General features: G+C 41.6%; 1 protein-coding gene across 3 annotated transcripts in view; it reads left to right on the forward strand.

Moving 5' to 3' along the window:
• FGF14 (fibroblast growth factor 14) overlaps window positions 1-26462 on the forward strand; it is a 309088-nt gene that overhangs the window by 23707 nt on the left and 258919 nt on the right. The gene's annotated exons all lie outside the window — the stretch shown is intronic.

Consider the following 26462-nt stretch of genomic DNA (forward strand, 5'->3'; position numbering starts at 1 on the left):
TCTACATTTAATAACAATTTTCTTAGAAAGAACACCATCCTTTCATAGGCATGTGCTTAATGAAATACATACACTGCATTTTAGCTTGAGACAGCAATTTTGCTCAACTAGGCTTTTGCAGCAGAAACATTAGGTTAACTTCACGTTCCAAAATAGACTGGAACACAGGTGTACTCACAAACTCAAAAGTTACAACAAAACATCATTTACCATTAGACTTAAAATCACCCTCACTTAAACTAGAGGAAGGAGGTGGGGTAATCCTCCTTTCAGAACACAAGTAGCACGTATACAGGATTTTACCACTTGGGAGAAAAACTCTCTTTTAGAGCCTCTCTCAAATAACAAACATTTGCACACTTCATTCTCAATTTTTGTCTTGTTTAAGATTGATAAGGTTCAACATGGCTTTCTTAGATTTAGAACTTGGAGCAAGCTTGCATTTTTATTTTAGATGGCACATTTAAGATAAGCAGCTGCTGGATGTTACCTAAGTACAATTTAAACACAGGAAAAACGTTTCTGTCAGAGTCCAGGCGGGAAGTAAGCACCAATTGGGCTTCTTTCACGCCAGGGGTCTGAGGACTATTTTTCTTTTGATTGAGGTGCACCCATTTTCAATTAAAAGGGGTTTGGACCTGGGCAAAACTCCGAAGGGTCCGGAAAAGGGGAAATCTGGACAAAACTCCGAGGGGGAAAAACCTGGGGATACCTGGGGATACCTGGACAAAACTCCAAGGGGAAAAAACCTGGGGACACCTGGACAAATCTCCGAAGGGGAAAAACCTGGGGACACCTGGACAAATCTCCGAAGGGGAAAAACCTGGGGATACCTGGACAAATCTCCGAGGGGAAAAACCTGGGGACACCTGGACAAATCTCCGAAGGGGAAAAACCTGGGGATACTTGGACAAATCTCCGAGGGGGAAAACCTGGGGACACCTGGACAAATCTCCGAAGGGGAAAAACCTGGGGATACCTGGACAAATCTCCGAAGGGGAAAAACCTGGGGACACCTGGACAAATCTCCGAGGGGAAAAACCTGGGGATACCTCACTTAATCTCTATTCTACAACCCACAGCAACCTCCCTGCCTCTTACAATCTAACTCAGAGTCCCTACTGAACGCTTGCACACTTGCAATGCCAGATTGAGACTCTGGAATATGAAAGATGGAAAGGAATTCAGCGCCCTTGCGTTCTCTGTTCACAGGTCATTTCTAACAAAGATCGCCATGGCAGAGGTGCGGCTGCGCTGGGAGTTATAGTTTTGGGAATTATAGTTTTCAGTGCAGAAGAAATTGCACAACCTTTCTGGGCAAAACTCCGAAGGAATAGGTTGGCATATAGAATTTAGTGGAAGAAATCACACACAACCTTATGCCTGGGCATACTCCGAAGGGCTAGGGCTGGTGTTGAGATCAAGAGGACAGAAACGAGGAGAAGGCAATTTTTCAAGAGTTAAAGTGAGGAAAGAAGTAAGGATTTGAGAAGTATAGGTTTGCTGTGGTTTTCAGAATCCCACCCCATTACCAGTTTTTCCTACTCATACTCACTTCGCAAGCGCTGTCCTGGTGATCCCGGGATCTCTTGACTGGTTGTTTAAGGCCGGCCTGATCAAGCGTTGCTTCCTCTGGTTAGCCCCGCTGAACCTCCAGTTATTTCCAGACCCTGGGATCGATGGAAGACTGGTTATTCCTCCTGGCAAACTGCCTGGTGCGCGCTGGATAACCAGTCCTTCCTCACTTCCAGAATCTGGGTAACCAAAAGTCCCTTCGTGCGTGGTCGCCATCTGTTGTAAATAAAATATATGCCCTTTTCCCTTATGGGGTATCCAAGAGCCCATATAGAGTCCTTACATAGGATCCCTATTGGTAGGAGAAAATAACAGAGGCCAACCAGAGAATATTGAGAAGCAAAGCAGCTAGTAAGCTTGATCTTTATTGATCTGTTGCAACAGGGTACTCCCTCACACGCAGGAGAGGAGGAGGACCCAGAAAGATGGTGTGCAAGACCTTATAAAGACTTTTGAAATTCCCATTCTCTAGATCAAGACCACCCCCAGAAACATTATGCATACATCACAGAAGGGGTGTAACCTAAGACCACCCCTCAGATACATCCCACCTACATCACAGAAATTTAAATATTGTTTTTCTCCTGTTGTTGTTTATCTCCTGTCTGGCAAGTTACTTGATTGGATTTCCCGGGGAGCCTGGCCATTCTTTTGTAGTGGTAAAATACTTATTTCCTGGGCCAGGTCACAGGCTCACACCTTATTCAAACAGGCATATCCTTGAGACAGGATTTGTGAGGAAAGAGACAATGGGGAGGCTTTTCCAGTTTAACCTTGCAGAGAAAGGATTTGGTCAGTTTAGGAATCAAAATGGTTCCAGGTTGGCTTTCCTGTGCTGATCTATGTACGTGTGGTTATGAACGTTGCCATATATCTAAGACCATAAAATTCCTATCACATTATCCCCCCTTTGGGGCTAGAATTTTTCTTAAAAATTTTTGCCCCACAAATAATAACATCGTATGTTGTAAATGGATGTCTTTGTATAAATATATCATATAAAAATAACACATGTTGCGTTTTGCTACTAAATTACTTGTGGCATTCTAACACTTTGGGAGAGACTATTTACTCAATAGTGTTCTATGCTTTACACCTAGCAGGAAGGTCCACTAATGACTGAAAAATGCAGTTGGTGTTTTGTCCTTCGCCATTTTTGTGTGTTTCTCAGGTGTCAAGCTAGCTCTTCTGTGGTCTCACACTGACATAGTGCTACAGCAACACATCCTGTCTGTTGAATCCCCTCGGGGCTTTCATTTAACCATGTCGCCTGGCATTCACCATAGCTGGCACAGGTTTGGACATCTCGTGAGGGAGATGCCTTGGCCTTGGCCTTTCTATGGGATTTTATTATAGGCTGTGGTCTTGCACTCATGGGAAGTTGCTCACTTGCACTTAAAGGACCAAAAAGCTAATTGCAGCCTGGATACACTTGCCCAATTCAAACTGAGTCCAATTTGAATTTTTCTTGCCCCATGGTTCTCAACTCTTCAAACCAATCTGTTAAAAGAAAACCATTCTTAACAAGGGCAGTTGTCCAAATAAGTCAATTTAAGTCTATAAGGGATCATTCCTGCTAAACCAAAGCATATCCACCTTCATGTTTCTTAGAAGCTTCTCCTTGGTAAAGCAAGTTTTGGCACTTTTTTTTAAAATGGGTAGGGAAGGTTGGCATAGTGCCAGGTGGAACAATGAAATGTGGTTATAAATTGATCTAAACATTGGACTACACAATAGTGTGAGTTATTAGAAAGTATAAAATGTATGAGAATCCTCCACTGGGGTGTAAGGAATAAGACATTAAACATAAAAACAATTACACACAAAAATAGCCCCCCCCCCTTTGTGGAAATAACACACTGTCAGACACATTTCAACATCCTTACGTAATAACACATAATACAAAACAAACTAATAAAATATCAGTTGCATATCTTGAGACAATTGTGATCTTCTCAATCCTGGAGCACAGTCTTAAGGTTCAAGTGAGAAAATGTCCTTGCAATTCAACTCCTCCCCCCTTTGTCAGCCCCACTCCCCCGTCAGTCTATATCCTTTGAAAGAAGATAGCTGTGGGCACTTTGAAAACTTTGCTGTCTGTTGCTGCAGGTGGTGGCGAAGCTTTTTCATCATAGGTCTGTAGTAACACATCTGTAGAAGTGACATCCTGTAAGGGGGCGGGGGTTTTAGGGACTTAAAAGACAGTTAGAAAAAGAAGGGGCAAAAGCCCCCCCCCAATCTCCTTGAGTTATTAGCTGCAAATAATAAAATCTTAGCATGTTAAGCATTTTACTCATTTTAATATTATTATCACATTTTCATATAATTACTGTTATTATCTGCTAAGTTTGTTTGCTTTCCTTCACTTAGTTTTTGTTGTTCCCCCCCATATTATTACATAAAAAATTACTCCACGTGTATAGAAAGAGAACTGTAAAAAATACAACAAAGGTTAAAAAATAAAAAAGAAAGCAAAAAATTAGATTACCAGTCAGATGAAAACATACTTGACACAAAGACATCAAATTTAGAAAAGAATTATTATTAAATAATAATAAGATATTATCAAAACCACACAGATTACCACTGGACTGAAAAAAAATGGGAAAACAATGGAAAAAAGGTTCAAATTCAGCATGTACTATCTGATAAGTAGAACTTGATGAAAATGACTTTCAACATGTGATGGACATGTCCCCAGAGTAAAACACACACACACACAATGACCTATGAGGAACCAAAAATAAATAAATGCTAAGACACACAATTTGTTTTTTTGTGTGTGTTTTTTTGTTTTTAACCTGAAGTCACCTGAAGTAACTTGTTTTGGCATTCTAACAACCCAATGAAAAACTGATTAATAAATGAAAAACAGATTATTTGTAACCTAAAAAAGTGTCAGAGATAGAGGAAAATCAACTAATATAGCAGGGCTCCAGACTTGTTTTGCTGAACAGAAAGAAAGTGACTGTTTGGCTTTAAGGGAAGAAAGACAAAAGAAATACAAATACAATTACTTTTTATAGAGTATTTAAATCACTGTTTGCATCCCCTCATTATCATTTGTGCTGTGGGAGAAAAGAAGGGACAAACACTTTGTTAATGGGGTTCACATATCCTGTTAAAAGGGGAAATTATTTCATGTGAGAAGTCTGTCAGGAAATGCTGTTCCTAAAATGCATAGGCATATACACACACACAAAAAAAACTTATAAAATTTAAATCCCATTGGGGAGGCAAACTACTCAAGAGAGGAACTCACAGTGGGAGTGCTTTGATATTTACCTGTGAAAAGAAATCGGCATGTCAAGACCTGAAACCTGGCAACCTCTTGACCCTTGATGGTCCAGTACCCAACCCCTTTGTCTTAATTAGCCCCTGGAGCAAAAGACACATCAAGGATGATCTCCCCCAATGGTTCCAAGTTCCACACAAGGAAATTTGAATAGGTTTCTTCCCGCAGCACACTCTCCAAACCTCCTCTCCCCCCTCCTTCCTCTCTCTCTCTCTCTTTTAAGCTGATCTAGCCTCTGTGCATGTGCAGAGTTCATGTCTCAGCAAACCTTTTATACTATTGAAAATGTTGCATCTTTTGGCTAAATTAGAATTTGAAGAAGGGAAGGGAAGGGTAAGGAGTAGATTTTAAAAATAGGGTTAGATTTTAAAACAAAAAGGAGAAACTCAGCAATTTAAGTATTCACCAAAGCTAGCAATTGCAGCCCAAGCAAAGGACTGCTTCCTTTATGTACAGGAAAGGGCTAATATCCCTCTGGCTATTCGCAGAACAATGCCACGCCCTTATATATGGGGGAAATGGCCAGAGTCAGAATTCATAGGATATTCATTCAGCCTCACCATTTGCAGACAAATTCTTCTGCCCTTTATTTACAGGTATGGTCAAGGCTACTCAATTTGACTATATGAATTTTTATGTGCTTAAAATTTGAATAGACTTTTAAGTTTGATTTTTGTAAATAATAGACAAAATGATAAATACTGTAATCACTCAAATGCTTGATATCACCAGTTGTGCTTCAAAAACATCACGGCTTTCACCCCTCACCTTTTAAAAACAAAGAGCAAATCTGGGCTGAATTTCAACTCATCAGCCATAAATTGGGAAAGTTGAAAGGGACCTGGGGTCATCTAGTCCAACCCTAAAATACAGGGTTCATAGCAAGATTTGTACTACCAGAAACACACATTCTTATGTACAGACACAACTGGGGAAGAGACCACAAGCCATGCACCTATCACAAGCCATGCGCATATCATGTACTAAGGAAGAGGAAAATAAAAGTACCCAACTTTATACAGAACACCCTTTTAGCAGATCTTGAAGCTAGTTTGAGTGAGAGTTTACTTCCTTAGACTAAAGAGTGCAAGTTCCTAGAGAAGTTATCTTTAAAGGAAGATTGAAGTGAACATTTTCCTAAGATAGGGAGAGGATCTCTTATAAAGCAAAGTTAATTCAATTGATATAACCACTCACAAATAATAAAAACAGCCATAGATTTGATTTAAAAGGAATACAAAAGTGAACAATTTCTCCTGAGCTTGCAGAGGAGTAGTAAGCCTAATCTATGCCCCCCCCTTGCAGTTTCCTTTAAAGGAAGCTTACTCAGGAGTAAATTTACCTGGCACAGAAGTAAGAAGGAAAAAAAACCTGAAAGAGACAGAATGAAATGGGGGGGGGGGCATTTTCTAAGAAAAGAGGCCAGGAAGTCTTATAGAGACTGATATCTGGACTGGACTCATAGAATTTTGCTGGCCATGGAAGCCTCTACATTTAATAACAATTTTCTTAGAAAGAACACCATCCTTTCATAGGCATGTGCTTAATGAAATACATACACTGCATTTTAGCTTGAGACAGCAATTTTGCTCAACTAGGCTTTTGCAGCAGAAACATTAGGTTAACTTCACGTTCCAAAATAGACTGGAACACAGGTGTACTCACAAACTCAAAAGTTACAACAAAACATCATTTACCATTAGACTTAAAATCACCCTCACTTAAACTAGAGGAAGGAGGTGGGGTAATCCTCCTTTCAGAACACAAGTAGCACGTATACAGGATTTTACCACTTGGGAGAAAAACTCTCTTTTAGAGCCTCTCTCAAATAACAAACATTTGCACACTTCATTCTCAATTTTTGTCTTGTTTAAGATTGATAAGGTTCAACATGGCTTTCTTAGATTTAGAACTTGGAGCAAGCTTGCATTTTTATTTTAGATGGCACATTTAAGATAAGCAGCTGCTGGATGTTACCTAAGTACAATTTAAACACAGGAAAAACGTTTCTGTCAGAGTCCAGGCGGGAAGTAAGCACCAATTGGGCTTCTTTCACGCCAGGGGTCTGAGGACTATTTTTCTTTTGATTGAGGTGCACCCATTTTCAATTAAAAGGGGTTTGGACCTGGGCAAAACTCCGAAGGGTCCGGAAAAGGGGAAATCTGGACAAAACTCCGAGGGGGAAAAACCTGGGGATACCTGGGGATACCTGGACAAAACTCCAAGGGGAAAAAACCTGGGGACACCTGGACAAATCTCCGAAGGGGAAAAACCTGGGGACACCTGGACAAATCTCCGAAGGGGAAAAACCTGGGGATACCTGGACAAATCTCCGAGGGGAAAAACCTGGGGACACCTGGACAAATCTCCGAAGGGGAAAAACCTGGGGATACTTGGACAAATCTCCGAGGGGGAAAACCTGGGGACACCTGGACAAATCTCCGAAGGGGAAAAACCTGGGGATACCTGGACAAATCTCCGAAGGGGAAAAACCTGGGGACACCTGGACAAATCTCCGAGGGGAAAAACCTGGGGATACCTCACTTAATCTCTATTCTACAACCCACAGCAACCTCCCTGCCTCTTACAATCTAACTCAGAGTCCCTACTGAACGCTTGCACACTTGCAATGCCAGATTGAGACTCTGGAATATGAAAGATGGAAAGGAATTCAGCGCCCTTGCGTTCTCTGTTCACAGGTCATTTCTAACAAAGATCGCCATGGCAGAGGTGCGGCTGCGCTGGGAGTTATAGTTTTGGGAATTATAGTTTTCAGTGCAGAAGAAATTGCACAACCTTTCTGGGCAAAACTCCGAAGGAATAGGTTGGCATATAGAATTTAGTGGAAGAAATCACACACAACCTTATGCCTGGGCATACTCCGAAGGGCTAGGGCTGGTGTTGAGATCAAGAGGACAGAAACGAGGAGAAGGCAATTTTTCAAGAGTTAAAGTGAGGAAAGAAGTAAGGATTTGAGAAGTATAGGTTTGCTGTGGTTTTCAGAATCCCACCCCATTACCAGTTTTTCCTACTCATACTCACTTCGCAAGCGCTGTCCTGGTGATCCCGGGATCTCTTGACTGGTTGTTTAAGGCCGGCCTGATCAAGCGTTGCTTCCTCTGGTTAGCCCCGCTGAACCTCCAGTTATTTCCAGACCCTGGGATCGATGGAAGACTGGTTATTCCTCCTGGCAAACTGCCTGGTGCGCGCTGGATAACCAGTCCTTCCTCACTTCCAGAATCTGGGTAACCAAAAGTCCCTTCGTGCGTGGTCGCCATCTGTTGTAAATAAAATATATGCCCTTTTCCCTTATGGGGTATCCAAGAGCCCATATAGAGTCCTTACATAGGATCCCTATTGGTAGGAGAAAATAACAGAGGCCAACCAGAGAATATTGAGAAGCAAAGCAGCTAGTAAGCTTGATCTTTATTGATCTGTTGCAACAGGGTACTCCCTCACACGCAGGAGAGGAGGAGGACCCAGAAAGATGGTGTGCAAGACCTTATAAAGACTTTTGAAATTCCCATTCTCTAGATCAAGACCACCCCCAGAAACATTATGCATACATCACAGAAGGGGTGTAACCTAAGACCACCCCTCAGATACATCCCACCTACATCACAGAAATTTAAATATTGTTTTTCTCCTGTTGTTGTTTATCTCCTGTCTGGCAAGTTACTTGATTGGATTTCCCGGGGAGCCTGGCCATTCTTTTGTAGTGGTAAAATACTTATTTCCTGGGCCAGGTCACAGGCTCACACCTTATTCAAACAGGCATATTCTTGAGACAGGATTTGTGAGGAAAGAGACAATGGGGAGGCTTTTCCAGTTTAACCTTGCAGAGAAAGGATTTGGTCAGTTTAGGAATCAAAATGGTTCCAGGTTGGCTTTCCTGTGCTGATCTATGTACGTGTGGTTATGAACGTTGCCATATATCTAAGACCATAAAATTCCTATCACATAAGGTTGTGGATAGGCTCTGGTTCGGGTGATAGGGATGGGAGAACGCTCTCACCATCCATATGTGAAGGGTATTCCGTTAAAGGAATCCAGGGACTTGATGGTTTGGTCAACCCCTGAGAGGGGGTTGTGCCCATGCCTGAGTCCAGGGGGACATTTGGGTGGCAGAGTTAGCCCGTTCCCGGCTTTCCTCTTATCCTGGTGTTCATCCTTGGCTGACCTATGCTGGAACCCTGGGTCAGTGCTACCTGCATGGCAGGGAGATAGTTGAACCAGAGCCTATGCAACCAGTCACTTTCTGTAATCAATAAAGTTGTGGCCTAAATTCTGCCAAAAACCAAAACCAAAAAATCTAGTCATGTGCGAATTTATTTAGGGGGGAGATTTCTGGGTCTGAAAAGGCAGATAGATATGCAACGCTGGTAAAATTCAGGGGTTTTTTTTTTGTTTGTTTGTTTTTTTGTATACTTCTGCTGATGAAACTATTTTAAGTATAGGACTTAATTTACTGTATGCAGTAGGTGTGAAATTGAGATAATGCTGGTCGGTCAACAAGCTTGGTAATCAGAACAGGGAAAGAGTTCTTTAAGGATACGGTCTTGAGCTCTCAAGCCCCCCAATTTAAAAGATTGTAATAACATTACCAGATGCAATTATGCTCCAAATTCCCTTTTGTATTTGTGTTTACCTTTGTGGCTCCTCTTCAGTGACTTATACTGTCTGATTACAGTGACTCTTGTCTTGTACAAATAAACTAATCAGTTTCATTGTTCTCCTGGAAATTCAGACACCCACCCCCCAATATCACAATTCCCCCAGTGTCTAGGTTACAAATGCCACAGGGAAGCCTTTCTGATCCTGCTTTCATGCTAATGAAATTTAGAAAATAATTGCTTCCTTATATAGTTAAACTGCACCCTTATACAATGATGTAGTTGTGGTTTGTGCTTTCTTATGTATGAAACTAATGAATTTCTGTCTTCCGTTTGGTGAGAACTGGATGTGTAATATTTAACCTTAAAAAAGAAAGGGGTGGAATTTTAAATAGTGGATGCTTGCACCTGCTTGTTGACAGGTTAAAATTGACCCTGGAAACACAGGGGAGTGGGACATCTTGAGTTGATGTCAGCACCTGTGGGTGCAGGACAGTTGTTGAGGTTGCTGGGTGCTGATGCCAGCCCTGTAATGCTCACGTGTCCTAATCATGAGCCCCAAGCTGTTCCCAACTTCCTTTTTATGTTATTGCACCTCACCTTGTGTTTTCATGGCCATGCCATGCTGCAGAACCCTCCAGGTGGTTTCTTAAGCACATGGCAGGCCACACGACCAAGCTAGCTTTCAGCAAACAGGCCTACAGTATGACAGGCCTGATATATGACTCTCTTTTCTTTTCTTTTTTGGAGTGGGTGGAAATGCACTAAGATGAAATCTTCTCTCTCTTAGAATTGCTTTTACATTTGAATTTAGCACCTGCTAGAACATAAAAATCCTGGCAAGCATATCCTTTGCTTTTGAGTTGAAAGGACTAAGGAAATTCAAATGAGAGTGTAGTTTATATTAGGCACCTAATTCTTTTGTGCTCTTTAAAGACGTGTTGGTATTGAGACCTTTCATGAAGAGAGAGCCTAATGGACAAATCATCAGTGCGGTGCTTTCAAAAACACCTTATTGGATCTTATTAGCAAGAGAGAGTCAGCAGTCTTGAGTGGAGCTCTATGTCAGTAATCATTCACAGCCATGCTAAAACAGGTTGGGAACTTAATGAAACATCTCTGCTTCTGAACAGGAAATATATTCTATTAAATTATCCATTATATCTAAACACTGAAAGGATTAGATTGATTATTTTTTAAACATTTGCTAAGTTGTTTACTGTTTGTTTGAAGAACACATTTCAACCCCCCTCCCCCCCTTACTGGATTTTGATTCAGAATTGAAGAAGCCAATTTCTCAAAAGGATCTATGGTTCAGTGGTTTTGTTTGAGACAGAAGTGACTTGTAGCTTATGGCTCTTTACAAGTCCACAGCCTCTTCCTACAATCTCCCAAGTTTTTGTTTTCTTTTCCAGTTTCTCTGTTCATCTCCTTGCCTTTTTAATATAGGTTATCAGTGTGTTTGCTTGAGGGTTTTCTTTCAAGGCAGCCCTACCTAGAAAGCAGTGTTTGTGTTATTGAGGCTAGCTCTCGTATCTCCAGATAGTTGGTAAATCAACCTGAGATGGTAAAACATACCCCTAGCTACTGGGGCCATCTCAGCTTCTGTAGATAACACTGGTCCAGGAGCATCCTAACAACACACCCCATTTTTGTGGGGGAGTCTTGCTCTGTCCAAACCTGGTTGCAAATCTCCACTGAGATCAGTGGCCTTCTCAACCAGCAGTGTTTACTTCTGTCACTTGTATTAAGTATCTGTTTTCATGTAGGTAAGGTACTTTATGGTATTCCATAATCGCCTTGGCACATAATAAAGAAATGGAATTAAGTGTCACAGAGGTCCTTTCTTTGGTCAAAAGCTTTGGGGCATGCCATGTATGAAAATAATGAGAGCACCCCTCTCCTCTCCTAGCAGCTGGGAGACATGTACTGTGTTTATTTCTTGAAACCTGCACGTTTCAACTATACCTCCATTTTACTGAATCTCAGGAGTTTTAGATAACAGGCTATTTTTACAATGTTTAACCGATTCTCAGTACAGAAGGTTCATGCTGAGTGCTTTTAAAAAATGTTTCTGTAGCTTGTTTCTTTGTTTCTTGAGCCAATTATTTTGTGGCTTTTGAAGGTCTGTGTCTTGATCCAGTAGCTCTGAAGCACACATGGGGTTTCTCTGTGTGGGGTAAGAAAGCACCAGGATACCTTTCCAATTCCTTCATGGACCTAGAGCTGATGCATTCGTCCTCCCATCACATGGCACCCTGGGAGGCGCTATGCTTAATGCTTAAGTTTAATCATGCTTCTTGGGATCAAACCAGATGTGATGTCAAATGCATCTTTGCTCTCAACATGCATGTTTCAAAAATGCAAATTAGCAGCCCCCGAAGGAGGGGAAGCCTGCTAATTATCAGGTCTGCAGCAGGCGGGGAGTGGGACCTTACCATTTCCCCGCCAGCAGCATTCCATTGAAGCTACTAGTCTTTTAACTGGAGAAGCTGGAATTAAACCTGGAACCTTGTACATGCAGAGACTGTGGTTTCTCCAAAGTTGTAGTAATACAGTAGAGTGATATTGTAGCACCCTGCTTGTGGTTAACGCTTAGCTGGAATGAAATATTCAACGCAGCAATAGAGAAATTAAAATAATAATTTATTTGTCAGACAAATAAATGAGAGGCACAGTGGTATATGGTTACCAAGCTCTGGCCTGGCCTCCTGCCATTATGGCCAGCACTTATATTCCCTTAATCCAGCCCCCTTTGCTCCTCCTGTGGCTGCATCTGTCCAATCAGCCTGGTTGGATTTCCTATTGGCTGATTGCTATAACTAATCACAAAAAGATACACCCATTTCCTTCTATCCTTATAAGGGAGACAAAGAGCTATATATAAATGACAAATAAGTAATAATATATCTTACATGGAATCTTAATTACCAGCTCACCTCTTGCCCTCCTTGCCCTATTGCCTTCTAAAACAAATGGTTAATCTTAAATTTTTATCTTAAACATATGTCAAGGATCTTGAGTTTCACATCAACATTGAAAGATCTCCTTCATTTGAAGGTTTCTAAACAAATGTTTGACAACTATATATATCAGGACTGCTTGGATGGCGTCTTCTTGTCTGGCAGGGGGGCTAGGCTGGTGGCTGACTTAATTTCAGGATAAATACAACTCTTACAACTATATGAAATAAGAATCTAGCATTTCTTAAATCCTTTGCATAATTACATCTATGCCAATATACTTAATACACAACACAGGCAGCCTCTTAAAAGGAATAAGGCCTTTGTAAAGTAGAAAAAGGATCTCAATAAAATACAGCTTCAAAAAGAAGCCTCTCCAGTCTACACCCCCCCTTCAGCCAGTTGTTTTCAAAACCATTTGCTCTTGGCCTTTTACCCTGTGGCTCAAGTTTAAGAGAGGCCCATGGTATCATTTTACTATTTGCCCATTCCTAATTATGTTTGGTCTATGTAACCTTGCTCTTGACCTGTAATTCCCTTTTTACGACTTTGAGAATTGTTTTCTGCTATAAATCAGGGGGGCCCCTTGTCTTAGGAGAATGGCCAAGGTTTTCTCTGCCTGGCATGAAACATTTGTGAATTTAAGCCCATTTTAGACTTTATGAACCTGATCAAGATATAAGCCAATATAAGCCTTGATTAAAAATACAGTCTATATTCAGATGCCACAATATGTCACTCTACTTTCAGTAGTGGGGAGCATGGAAATATCCTGCGGATACCAACGCTGCGGATGCTGTTTCTGATATTTTAATAGTTTCTATGAGTGTCAATCACAGGAAAAGGCCCCGTTAACCTAGGCGCCACGAATGAGGACATAGCAGAGTGCAATAATATCGCAAAACATCTAGCACTGTAGATCTTCATGCTATATCAGAACACAAGCTCTAAGCCCCTTAACAAGAAAACCCCCCACAGTGTATACATTTGCTGTACTGGCTTCTGGTTGTGGTGAGACACAGCCCTGGATTTAGGATGTTGCAGGCGTTTCCTCCGCAAAGGGAGGAAAAATAATAACTTGTTTTTGTAATAATGTGAAGTTCAGTGAGAAGATCCATAAAAAAGCAACCGTACCAAAATGAATTATGGTGAAAATAAGAACTATTTGTGCGGGCGTGTTTGCCAAATATTGTCCTCACTCAGGGCAACCTATTGCCAAAGTCCACTGCTGCAAGGCACTGCTCTTTGTGGCTTACTTACTTTTAGGCATTCTCTTGAGCCTTTCTCTTCCGAAGCCTATTATTTATTGGGAATTTTTTTTTTTACATGTAACTGCCCATTATGTGGACAACTCAAGGCATTGCGCAGCAAATCATGAAAAAAATACAATAGCAAGAAATAGGGCACATTTAAAACTATCAAACATAGTAATGCCAAGCAGTCAGAAGACAAACCTTAAAATATACAGTGGCAGACATCAATAGTTGTTTCCTCTTGCAGTTATTTAATAACAAGATCAACTCCGTCATGGTAAGTCACTGATCCTAGAGGTGTAAAGATATATCCAATTTTCTTATATTTATCAGCTGGAATTTTTTGTTGTCTTTGGTGGTAGGGTTATATTCCCCAATCTGCCCAGAAATACTGGATCCCTTGTATAACCCCATCCTTCCAGTGGCAATGGGTAGTTTGTGGTGCAAATACTGATAACCCAGTCAAACTGAGGGAGGGGGGAAGTCTCATGCTAGGTGTTTTAAATTATCTGGTTGGGTTTCTCTTGGCTGGAACATTTTCAGCTGCAGAATAATCTATAGAATGCCAAGTTTAATTTGCTTCCAACTTTTCAAACACTACCTGGTCTAGTAGGTGACATAGCCTTGCTCTGGGTTTTGCTTTGTTTCAACATGTCTGCTCAACAATGATGTAAGAGATGAATAAATGAAAGTACCGTTGACTTGATTGGTGGATGCAAGAGAGCATTGTAGTATTGTGCACATCTCCTATTCATTTTATAGTTTGTGTGCGGCAGAACATTCCAGTGTTCAAAGGAGTTTTAAGAGAATTATATAAAAAATGGTTTCAAGACAAAGCAGCACAGGAATACTGAATTGGAGATTATTGATTCAACATTAGTGAAGGCTAAATTCTGAATTAAATTGCTTAGAAGACCAAAGTCAAGCAGGAGTGTCTTCTATACAGTGACTTTTTTTTTAGAATAATCCTGACTCATTGTTTACTGTTGGTAGCCTTGGACCTGAATTTTCTGTATTGTTCAATAGTTATGCATTTGACATAATGTTCCAGAGAAGCATACTAAGATCTTCTTTGTGTTTGATATGCACAGAATGTTCCTTTTCATTAAATAAAGAGGTCATAAAAATGCTACAGAAACAGTGGCACTAAATTTTTCATCAAACACAATTTCAGTTTTGTAACCAAGAGTGAAACACGGTCTCCCTGGAAATCTGCCTCTCTCTATTATTATTATTATTATTATTTTTAATTACAGAATAAATGTTGGAATTTATGCAGTTTATTGTTACTCAATAGAAGAGTGACACTAGAATTTCAAGTGGCCATTGCTTCTTATTCCCATAACCCAGCAGCAAAAAATCAACAGCTGTAGGATTTTCCTCTCCACTTCTTTTGAAATGTTTGCATTATTTCACCATTCATATTAAAATGTAGCACAAGAAATGTGTACAGAATACCCAGCGGCTTTTGGTAAAGATTATCTCAATTATCAGGTGTGCACTAATTTTTTTAACCAGACTGTTCACTTGCTGCATTGAGGGAGACAGATAACACTCTGCCTTCTGTTGTAAGAGCAAACAATGTACTTCCTGGCGTGCTAATAAGTGCAGTATCAGGAGAGGCATCCTGAATATAAGGAGGCCTGTACCAATAATCTGAGCTGAGTTGATGCATTAAAGAACTTTTTTGGTATAAGTTGTTTGAATTAGCCATTCGGACAAGTGTGCTACAGTGCAGAGCAGCTACTGTAAATGGCCTCACCCATTTGCCATCAAGCACCGTAATCCCCTTTTATGGTTTATTACCCAGGCCGTCACCTCATAGGAATCTTGCTTGGTTTGATTAGATTTTAACGCTTGTTGGATCCAGGGATTAAAGGGGTCTGGCACTCAGTTTAACACTCCAGGCCTTGAATAAATTCTAACACTTGCTGGATACAGGGATTAACTAGAGGGGTCTGGCACCCACAAACTTATAACAGTACTGACCCACTTTTCTGGGTTGTTGTTAAGGATAATTGAGATATATTTGCAAAGCCAATAAGTATATTGGAAGTGTATTGAAAGGCAGAGGCTGACCTCTGCTCTGATAGCAAATATTTTGAATAGTAACTGTTCTGTTTACTGCAATAATGAAAACAGGATTTTTTTTCATCACCCTGATAACGTACATTTCTTTCAATGTGACAGTAGGAATACTACGTGAGAGAGCGAGAGAGGTTCTGTGAATCATGCACTGTATGTTTTATGAGAGAGAGTGACCGCATCATTTTTAACTGGAAGAGAAAAAGCAAAACTGCAAACCTCTTATTAGCAGAACCCAATGGGTGTGAATAAAACAGCTATTAATACTTCAGGAGCTGACGCATTTTGTTTGACACTTCTGTGGATGGGCTTTTTATTAATTATGGAAATTATATGCTGGGTAGAAAAGGCATTATGCTGGCTTTCATTTCTTCTGGAAAACAGATCTGTGTAGGGGCCTCAGGTTCCTAATCAGGGTCGAGGCTCATGTACAGATGGTGGAAGTAGATTTCATTGTTTATTGAAAGAGAAAACTATGACCAACTCTGGGACTTGAAAAGAACTAATAAAGAATAACATGTTTTTAAAAGTATGTGCGGAATACTTTGTTGGCGCTACATGTGATTCGTCTGAATAGCACCAGAGCAAATTCAACTTTTCAGTAGGCAACTGTGACCCAATCTTCACCATCTAATTGAAACAAATGCACTTTGTGTCCCAACAGATGCATTTAAACCCAACCACAGCCCTATTCAGTTGTTCATTGTGGTGATAAGGAACTGCACAGCGGAGAGCAGAAGGCCCCAACTCATTGCAGTCTAGGCTTATTCATTATAATCACTAAAAGCAGGTTACAAGAGGGAGGGCTCCATCCATGTGAAGAAGGTTCCTGATTGCATAGATAGAGCCATCAGCTTATACAGTGGTACCTCGGGTTACATATGCTTCAGCTTACATATGCTTCAGGTTACAGACTCCGCTAACAAAGAAATAGTGCTTCAGGTTAAGAACTTTGGTTCAGGATGAGAACAGAAATAGTGTTCCAGCGGCACGGCAGCAGCAGGAGGCCCCATTAGCTAAAGTGGTGCTTCAGGTTAAGAACAGTTTCAGGTTAAGTACGGACCTCCGGAACGAATTCAGTACTTGACCTGAGGTATTGTTATATATATGCAAGGCTTCTTATCAGGCTTATAAGCAAGGCCAGAGTAAGGTGGCTGGGGGCCCTGCGGCAGTTCCCAAAATAGGAACCCCTTCTCCCAAATGAGTGCATAATATAAGGCACCATAATAAAGTCATGTGGCATCTTAAAGACTAACACTTTTATAATGGCATAAGCCACTGAATTTAGTGAGACTTCTGAGTAGACGTAGTTAGAATTGCACTGTAAAAATGACAATTTGAAAATATGGTTTGTAGGGGGATCAGTGAGGAAAATGAGGGAGGATTTTGTGTGTGTGTGTGTGTGTGTTTAATTACAGTAACAGCTCTTCAAAATGCACAAACATAGCCAGTATGTATAGCAGACTTGGGTGGAGCAGGAGGCAAGGGGAAGGGGAAGGGGAAAGACAGAAAGAAAGAAAGCTTGGACTCTGGGACCCTTTGCAGGAATGGGCTCCAATCTTACTCATAATGAAGTCCATTAGGTAAGGTGTGAGGCCTGCCAACCAGAAGTGCTCTCTCTCCCCTTCTTCACTGTTCATTATTCTTGGACTGAATGGCTGAGAAGGACTCATGTTTAATATGGATTTAAATTTAAACCCTGAAACCCATCAAGAAAGCTAGAGCAGTGCATTCTTTTAATTAATCACTGGCTGGATTTCCTTTGAATTTCATTGCGGAGCTCTCCAGGCAGAAATGGAAGGAAACGGAAGGTGCGATTTCCACACCATTTAACCTAAGTGGCAGATATCTAATTTATTTTTTAATCTGGGCTTTTGGTTGCAAATTAAGGGTCAAGCCACAGTTCCTACAATGTATTGTGAGGGCACATGCGTGTACCCATGTGGTGGAACCCTCAATTGTCTGCATTGGTGGAGACCCCAGCAGTGCCAGGGATGTGTGTTGCTTAATCCTACGGCAGCAAAAGTTACACATTTCTAAGACCTCATGAATGCTGTTCTCATGGATGCAAGAATGAGTAAAAGTTTGAAGAGGCCTGCCAAAATTCTCTTTCTTGGTGCATCCCCTTTGGCTTTACCTAACATCAGCACACAGTAACACTCTGAGTCACGATATTGCATTGATTAGTGTAGCCACTATTTCCCACAGTGCCCCCCCTGGTTTAATACAACAGCTAGAGCAAGCTGCCCAATACTGCTCAGAAACTGGGCTGGATTCTTCAAATGCAGACCCTCCAAGTGTCCCAATTTTCCAGGGACAGTCCTGGATTTACAGAAGCCATCTCGGTTTCTGATTTGATCCCAGAATGTCCCACTTTTCCTTAGGACGTCCCTATTTTCATTGGAGAAATGTTGGAGGGTATGGAGTAAATCCAACCTCCAAGCCATCTGAAGGCAGCCCTGCATAAGGAAGCATACGTAAATAGTAAAATTATCATTATCATCATTGAATAGGTCATCCCTATTTTCATCGGAGATATGTTGGAGAGTACAGTATGTAAATAGGGGGGCTGGGACAAATGCCAGCAATGGGCCCTGCTTAAGGACTGGACCCCTGGCAGCTGCTCAAGGATGCCTGATGCTGATGCCAGTTCTGTAAAGGTAAAGGGACCCCTGACCGCTAGGTCCAGTCGCGGACGACTCTGGGGTTGCGGCGCTCATCTCACTTTATTGGCCAAGGGAGCCGGCGTTCAGCTTCCGGGTCATGTGGCCAGCATGAATAAGCCGCTTCTGGTGAACCAGAGCAGCACACGGAAACGCCGTTTACCTTCCCACCGGAGCGATACCTATTTATCTACTTGCACTTTGACCTGCTTTTGAACTGCTAGGTTGGCAGGACCTGGGACTGAGCAATGGGAGCTTATCCCGTTGTGGGGATTCGAACCGCTGACCTTCTGATCAGCAAGCCCTAGGCTCTGTGGTTTAGACCACAGTGCCACCCGCGTCCAGTTCTGTATAGAAGCTAATTTTGAAACATAACCTCTGACATTATGCCACTTACACCCAAGTGAGCTGTTAAATGAACTACAGTGCCAGGCAAATCAGTGTATGTACTGGCTCTTGGTTGTCATCCTACAGTTTGCTTGACTGTGCCCTCCTTGTAGGGAAGGACTTGTATTTCTTCTGTGAGTCAAGATACAGGCACACTAAATGATTCTTATTTGTGTAACTATTTATTATTATTGTATTTGTCTTTCCTCTCGGAAGTTTAACCTTATGACCATTTCGTTTACACACAAATGTTGGAGTGCCAACATTATGTGTATGTAGAGAGAGAGTGTCTGTGCTACTTTCCTTTTGTTGAGTAACATTTGCAAAAGCAACAATAATGTGGATTTTAAAATAGCATTTAATATTTTAGCCCATTTCCTGAACAAAATACTGGCTCCTGGAGCACTTTACAACCATGAAACATATGGAGATAAAAACAATTATAATAAAATCTAAAACAACAAAATGAATACCAATGACAATGTAGGAATAACATTCCATAGGATTAATTGTAGGAAGCCTGGGGGTGGATGGAAGTGATAATTGACTGCAGCTCTCTATGGAAAATTGGGGAAACTTACACTTTAGCTAATTTGGAAGTCAAACTTGATAGATATCCATATTTGTTTTTTCCTCTCATGAGGGAAAACTTTATCTTTTAAGATAGAGCCCGAAATGGGAAGAAAACATTTCAGTGAAAATGAATACAAATTTAAACCTGCGGGAAGATCTGTAGGCTTGCAACAGAACTGAAGTGGTGGAATGGATGATGGTTCTTCAGTTGGAAGTGGGGGGGATAACATACTTGAATACAATTTGAATTAAAACAAAAGTCCTGCAACTGGGGGGAGGGGTAACTAATGGAGAAAGAGCAAGTCCCGTAAGATATCTCTTCTTGATGTCTTAGGTTGTTGGTTTTCCCCCTGGCAGTGAGATATTTTATATGGGGGAGCATTGCAGTCCGAAATGGTACAGTCCATTCTAATCACCCCAGGAACCTCCTATCACACTTACTCTTGCAAACAAATAGTTTTCTGTAAGTTGGCAAGCCATTGTGTTTTTGTTTACTCCTGAGTGAACGGGAAGCAGCTGAGTATATTCTCTCCATTTTCTTATTTCAGTGGACATTTTCTGCATTTACTAGTTTGCCATTTCAATATATCCATTCTGCTTGGGCCTCCCAAGGGCTTCCATGCCCCGATAGGTCCTGTGTTTGGGCGGCACTCAGCAGAAACAGGAAACAGCAGGAGTAAAACACAGAAGCCAGGCAAAAGCAATTCACACACTGATACAGGGAGAGGACAGTCCAAAGCAACACCTGGAAGACTAAACCACTGGCGGAGGAAGAGGAGTGCGGGGGGAGCGCACTGCCCCCGACAGCGCAATTCCGGTGGGGTGCCATTGTGGCTGCCCCGCCCTCGCCTGCTCTCTGCCCCCCAGTCCCGGAACATGAAGCTCCACCACTGGACTAAACCACACCAGGCTAGTAACAGAGGGGGGGATGCAGACTGTTCCGTTACAGGGCCCATAATCATATATTCCACAACCAGGAAGAGGTTTCTGGTACTTTACAAAGCTCCATAAGAGGTGAATGCTCTGCTGGGCACAACAGCAGAGCACCACATTTACTCCTTCATCAGCTGCACTGTTGCAAAATCTGGGGGCTACTCCACATGAGTTCCATTTCATTTCATTTTTTTTCTTCCTGCAGGTGTATCCTGCAAGGAGCACAAATAGTGCAAATAGTAATGGATTAATGCTGAACCGCTCAGACATTATTCCGTTCCATTAGTTGTTCTGCCATGTTTCCCCAGTGTTATCACATTATTGCTGTTTGGAGGGGCACTTTTGTCTGCAACAAAAGTGAGAAACACAGACCTTGGGACATTTGTGCAATAAGAAGGATTTTAGCAGGAAGCTATGGGACATTGAGGGACGTGGGTGGCACTGTGGGTTAAACCACAGAGCCTAGGGCTTGCCGATCAGAAGGCTGGTGGTTCGAATCCCTGCGACAGGGTGAGCTCCCATTGCTTGGTCCCTGCTCCAGCCAACCTAGCAGTTCAAAAGCACTTCAAAGTGCAAGTAGATAAATAGGTACTGCTCCGGCAGGAAGGTAAATGGTGTTTCTGTGCACTGCTCTGGTTCGCCAGAAGCGGCTTAGTCATGCTGGCCACATGACCCGGAAGCTGTACGCCGGTTCCCTCGGCCAATAAAGCGAGATGAGCGCCGCAACCCTAGAGTCGTCCCCGACTGAACCTAATGGTCAGGGGTCCCTTTACCTTTTATGGGACGTTGACCGATTGGAAGCAAAACAGTGTTATCTACCTCAAAACGTTCACAGTTTCAAAGAGTATTTAAAGTAGAGTCACTTATAACTACCCTGATACCATCATGAGCACAAATTGTCATGAACGCACAATAAAAGGGACATCTGGAGGAGCCCTGACAATACTGCTGATCTTGTCACAGTTCCTTAGCTTACTTAATTCTACGAGCAAATGCATTCCACATGCTGTAACTGAAATCGTGAGATTTGTTTCTTGGTATATTATTCCTTGGGTGTGAAAGCTTTTACATACTGATTTTAGCAGCAGCATTTCACTTCACACTTTGTGTGTGTGCATGCTCATGTGCTGTTGTATTCTTTTTTTAAAAAAACCAAAACATGTTGGCTACAATGACGAGGTGCCGTGATGAATAAATATATAGCTTGCTCAACTCTGCTGCAGCTTTAAAAATATTTGACCAATGCACTGTTTCATCTTGCTTGTTTGAGAAGGTGTAATGATAGCTGGCTATTAGTTATGAATATAGGTTTCAAATCATAGTAATCTCAGAAAACGCACTGTACCCCTTTTTATGCTATTTCCTTGAGTTTTCATTAGCCTCTTTTTGGCCAGAATATAGAAACTAATTATTACCAAAGAAATTGCAGTTACCATGAAAGGTGTTTTTAAAATAATAATAAAAACCAGTCATGGGATATTGCAAAGAAACTATGCACAATATTACAGGTTGTTTGTAAATCTGATATTAGAAGACAAGCTTGTCGCAGCAGGAGGGGGAGACACCTGCGACTCTTCACCAGCCTGACTCCTCTCTGCCTCTTGATCTCCTTCCTCCCCTGCTTCAGCTTCTGCCTCTGATTCTGGACTTCTCTCTGACACAGACTCCCATAGCTCACCAAGTCCTGTCCCCTCTTCAGCTTCTGACACCTCCTCTTCCTAGTTGTCCCACCATCACTCCTTGCACTCTGAGCCTTCTTCCTTTGGTGGTCCTCCTACTATTCCTCTGCATCCAACCAGTCCATGACAGGTATCCACTATGCTCATCCCCCTTATTCTTCTCTGATATTTTTTTTATATCTTGCAGGTTTTCCCATTCTTACTTTTGCACAGGCAAATGATTGCGAATGCCACACTCTGCTCCTTCTCCAGATGGGTATCTGGAAGGCACCTGGTTGACGAAGGATGCCTTAGTCCCTTAGGGGTTCTCAGTTATCTTGCACTGCTGGTGTCTCTTATATGGTTTAGGCTGCATTTCTGTGCACATAAGTTCCAGTGAACTCAGCCAGAATTACTTCTGAACAGACATGTGTAGGATTGCATTGTTAATCTTTCTAGATCCTGAACTTCATAAATCTTGCTTCAGTGCCATTGCTTGCACTAAACAGCCTTTTGTGGGAGTCTCCCAAAGAAACCTATCCAAGAAAAGATGGGATTTGGGTAGGGATCTTAGGTCAGTGATATAGCAATTGCTTTGGTTGCAGACAGCCTTAATTTAACCCCTGATGTCTCCAGCTGAAAGGACAAATAGTTTGACCCGGTATGAGGCAGCTGATAATTCCATGGCTCTCTTACACAGAGAAGAAAGCAAAAGAACAACCTGCTATGAGGCATAAATCGTGTTTTGTTTACCTGGTGTGCCTTCAGAATCCTAGAAGAATGTAAATTCTTTTTGCTCTATTTATGGATGGGGGAAGGGAGAGTTTGGTTACACTACAGGGGAGAAATGTATTCATCAAGCTCAGTCGAAATTTTCGTGTTTGGATTTTTATGAGTTATTTGAACCAGCCTATTTGCATCAGAAACCTGATGAGTTAGTTACATTGATTCAGTCAAGCGACAGAAAATCATGATTCATGGCCCCCATCAAATTAGCTGAAAACGTGACTTGTGAATATTGAATGTGAAAATCACTCTTGGGAGTGATTGTATCATGAGTTATATCTGGGGTGAAATATGTTGGCAGGTGAGAAACAGAATGTTGATTTGCAGCAGTAGTGTAGGCATGTTTTACTCTGCAATAAGCCGCAGTGTGGTCACTGGCCTATATCCCTAGGTAAATACATAAGATTGAAGTCTAAGCGCAATTCTATGCAGATTTGGGTTTTATTCCCAAGTGAGCGTGTGTACGATTGCAGCCTCTGTGTTTTAATAAATCAGGCAATGCACAACACTTTTTTTTTTTTTAAATGCTTTTAGGTTTCCAAGTCTGGGTCATGGGATAGTAGGGCTTCCTCTAGACGTGGCAGATAATTAACTTGGGCAGCTGCTGGATTGATTGTTCCAGTGAGCTGCATGGGTGTCTCTGAAGCAACAGCTCCTGCTTTCTGCTCTCCAGAAGATTAACCAGATGCTTCTCTCAACATACTAAATGCAGCCTTATCCCAAAGACCTATACAGTGGTACCTCGGGTTACATACACTTCAGGTTACTTATGCTTCAGGTTAAGAACTTTGCTTCAAGATGAGAACAGAAATTGTGCTCCGGTGGTGCGGCGGCAGCAGCAGCAGGAGGCCCCATTAGCTAAAGTGGTGCTTCAGGTTAAGAACAGTTTCAGGTTAAGAATGGACCTCCAGAACGAATTAAGTACTTAACCTGAGGTACCACTGTATAGTTAGATGGATAGCATGGATAGGATTGGAGCCCTAATTGCTCTACAGCCATGGAGGATCAATCCTGCCCCTCTCATACTGGGCATTCTTTCTCCCACCATTGAGTTCCCCTTCACCCCTTTCACCAGTAAGAAATTCCCTTATATTTGGCACTGACAAATTAAATCTTATAATCTTCCCACCCCACAACCCAACACAGCAGAGTTCCATTCCTGCCTGAGAAACAGGAAAATCCCTCAGATCTGCTGTTCTGGTCAATATTAAATGGTGCTGCATCCATATGTTCAGAAAGTTCTGTACATGATAGATGATTGCTTAGGTGGCAACTATTTCATCAAAATAATTTATCTTTCCTTTTTCATACATGGTTGAATTGGTTCACTGTGATTTTGTTGATAGTGGATATAGACTTGAGTTTTGTGGGTTTTTTTATGCCACAAGACTAGACTTTATCTTACTCTTGAAGCTAACTGCCCAGAGAACTTGAAAACTTGCTTATTGTTTTGCAATATTTTGGTTGCCCCACCAAAAAAGAGCAACAACAGTGCTTGCTTGACCATGGACTTTGGAATTTTCCACCAAGTGCAAATGGAACTAATAAGCATGCCATACATCTGCATTCACTACTGAGCCAGGATTGGCTGCAGCCCCCTATTTAAAGTACACTCAGTCGTAAATCCAGGATTGCTGCCATGTAACATGTGTAATGAACCTAAGAGATTTTACCATTATACACTGGGCTTGTGCCAGCTCAGAAAGCATAAGGCGTTTTGTAGCAGTGCCAGTAAGCAACAAGAAACAGTTTTTTGAAGAAATAGGGCTGGGGTGGGGGTGGGGAAACACTTTGAACAATGTGTTTGTAAATTGGGAAGAAAGTGCCTAATAGATTAATGTATATTATACAGTTTTAAAGGAAGCTATTACCCTCAGAGTGTACTTGATTGTATTAGCTATTTGTGGTGAATAGGCAGGTTTTCAGATTTCCTATTCATGGCTGCTGTTTCTGGAAAAGAAGTGCATGAACTTTGTATCAAATAAACATATAGCAACCACAGACACCTGCTGGTTTTGTATTCATGAATGAAGTTTTAACTGGCAGAGACAGCTGTTTCCATATATATTAATTAAACCAACACCACCCCATTGTATATAACACGGTCCAATTCTCTGGGTCCCTGTGCTAGCAATGAAACAATATTTCCAACCAGTTAAAACTGTATTCTGGAAGGTAGCTAATAAACTCCAGATTATGTCCTGGCTCTGTTACTAACTGCCCACTTTGCCCTTTTTCTGCCTGTGATTAAATTCTTGCCTTGAATTCTGCCTGTACTAGCCTTGTATGGGGCTGTGTCCCATCCCAGTTTTTCCAGATAGAGAAGGGAGCTGTCCCCGTCAGCACTTGGAAGACCTCGGTTTGAGCAGCTGTCTACAAAATAATTCAGCTGGAAGCAGTGCTATTGGAGCCTATTGCAACACCAGTTTCCAGACAGAAGCTTGGGGGTTTAGTACTCACCTTGAGGTTGGGGCAAATTAGGTTTCCCAACTCTGCAAAGTTTGACCTTAGAGTGCTCTCTGTATCCCGCATCTCTTCCTTGCCCTGGTTCAGAACAGCGTCCCATTCTGATGGCAAAGTCTCCTCAAATTACAACTTTGGGAACTGGCAGGTCCCCAAAGGTTGTGGTGGTGGATATTTTGAAATTAAAATTTAGCAACCTGAATGTGGGCAGTGCAGGGCATGGATAAAATTGACCTAGCCACTTAACACAAGTGGCTAATTGTACAGAAAGGTGCTTATATATTTTAGGTTTCCAGCAGCAACTGCACTATTGTGTGACATTGGAAGCAGGAGGCAGTGAGGATGGATTCTGCTGCAATATTAGGTGCATTATTAATATAGATCATTCTTAGTTTGGGTCTCTTTGTGCCACTCCAATGCAATGAGTTGGCATGCTTCAAAATAAAAGTCTGAGATACTACCAGCTTTTTTTTTTTTTTTTGATGGATGGATGAAATAAAACAAATTTTCCTTCCCTTTCTTTCACACTACAGTGAACATACCCCCTCTCCCACAACAGCTGTAGAATAAGATGTGGCCAGAAGCCATGTTTGTTGCTGGAGAGGGAAGAACAATTCCACTGAGATTTCCAAGCACTGCTTCTGTGTTCTGTGAAATCTACTTCTGCAAATACTGATAAGATATGTTTCTGTGACTTAATGTACAAGAGGAAACATGACAGATGATGGAGGTGATATTGGAAGCCTGCTGCCATTTAAGGAATAAGCCACCCTACACTGGCATCCGCATGCCAAATCAAGATAGTGAATTATGGCTCTCATTTTGAAATAAAATGTGCCCTCATGGCCCTTTTAGTGACCCTAATCTCATTTTTTATGAGAGTAATTTATAAATGTCATGGTCTCTGAAAGAATGAAATTGCCTTCTCTAAGCTTTGTTTACAGAGGAGAAAAACTGAAGCTGGAGAACTGTACACATTATCACTTAGTAGTGCCATGTCTTCCACTGTGCCACACCCTAAAGTACCCTGGCCTTTATAAAATAATTAGAACGCAAGGCAAGAAACTGGTGCAGTGGTATTGATTTGTGTGTATTGGAAAATGTCCCAGCTTTGCCTTGTGCTCAACTGGTTCTTAGAAACCACATGATCTGAACACTGCTTTGTAGATCATTAAGCTGAAAAATGTACAAGGCGATCTAATCCAGGACGACCTG

The sequence above is a fragment of the Podarcis muralis genome, chromosome 4, assembly GCF_964188315.1.
Source record: "Podarcis muralis chromosome 4, rPodMur119.hap1.1, whole genome shotgun sequence".
Lineage (NCBI taxonomy): Eukaryota > Metazoa > Chordata > Lepidosauria > Squamata > Lacertidae > Podarcis > Podarcis muralis.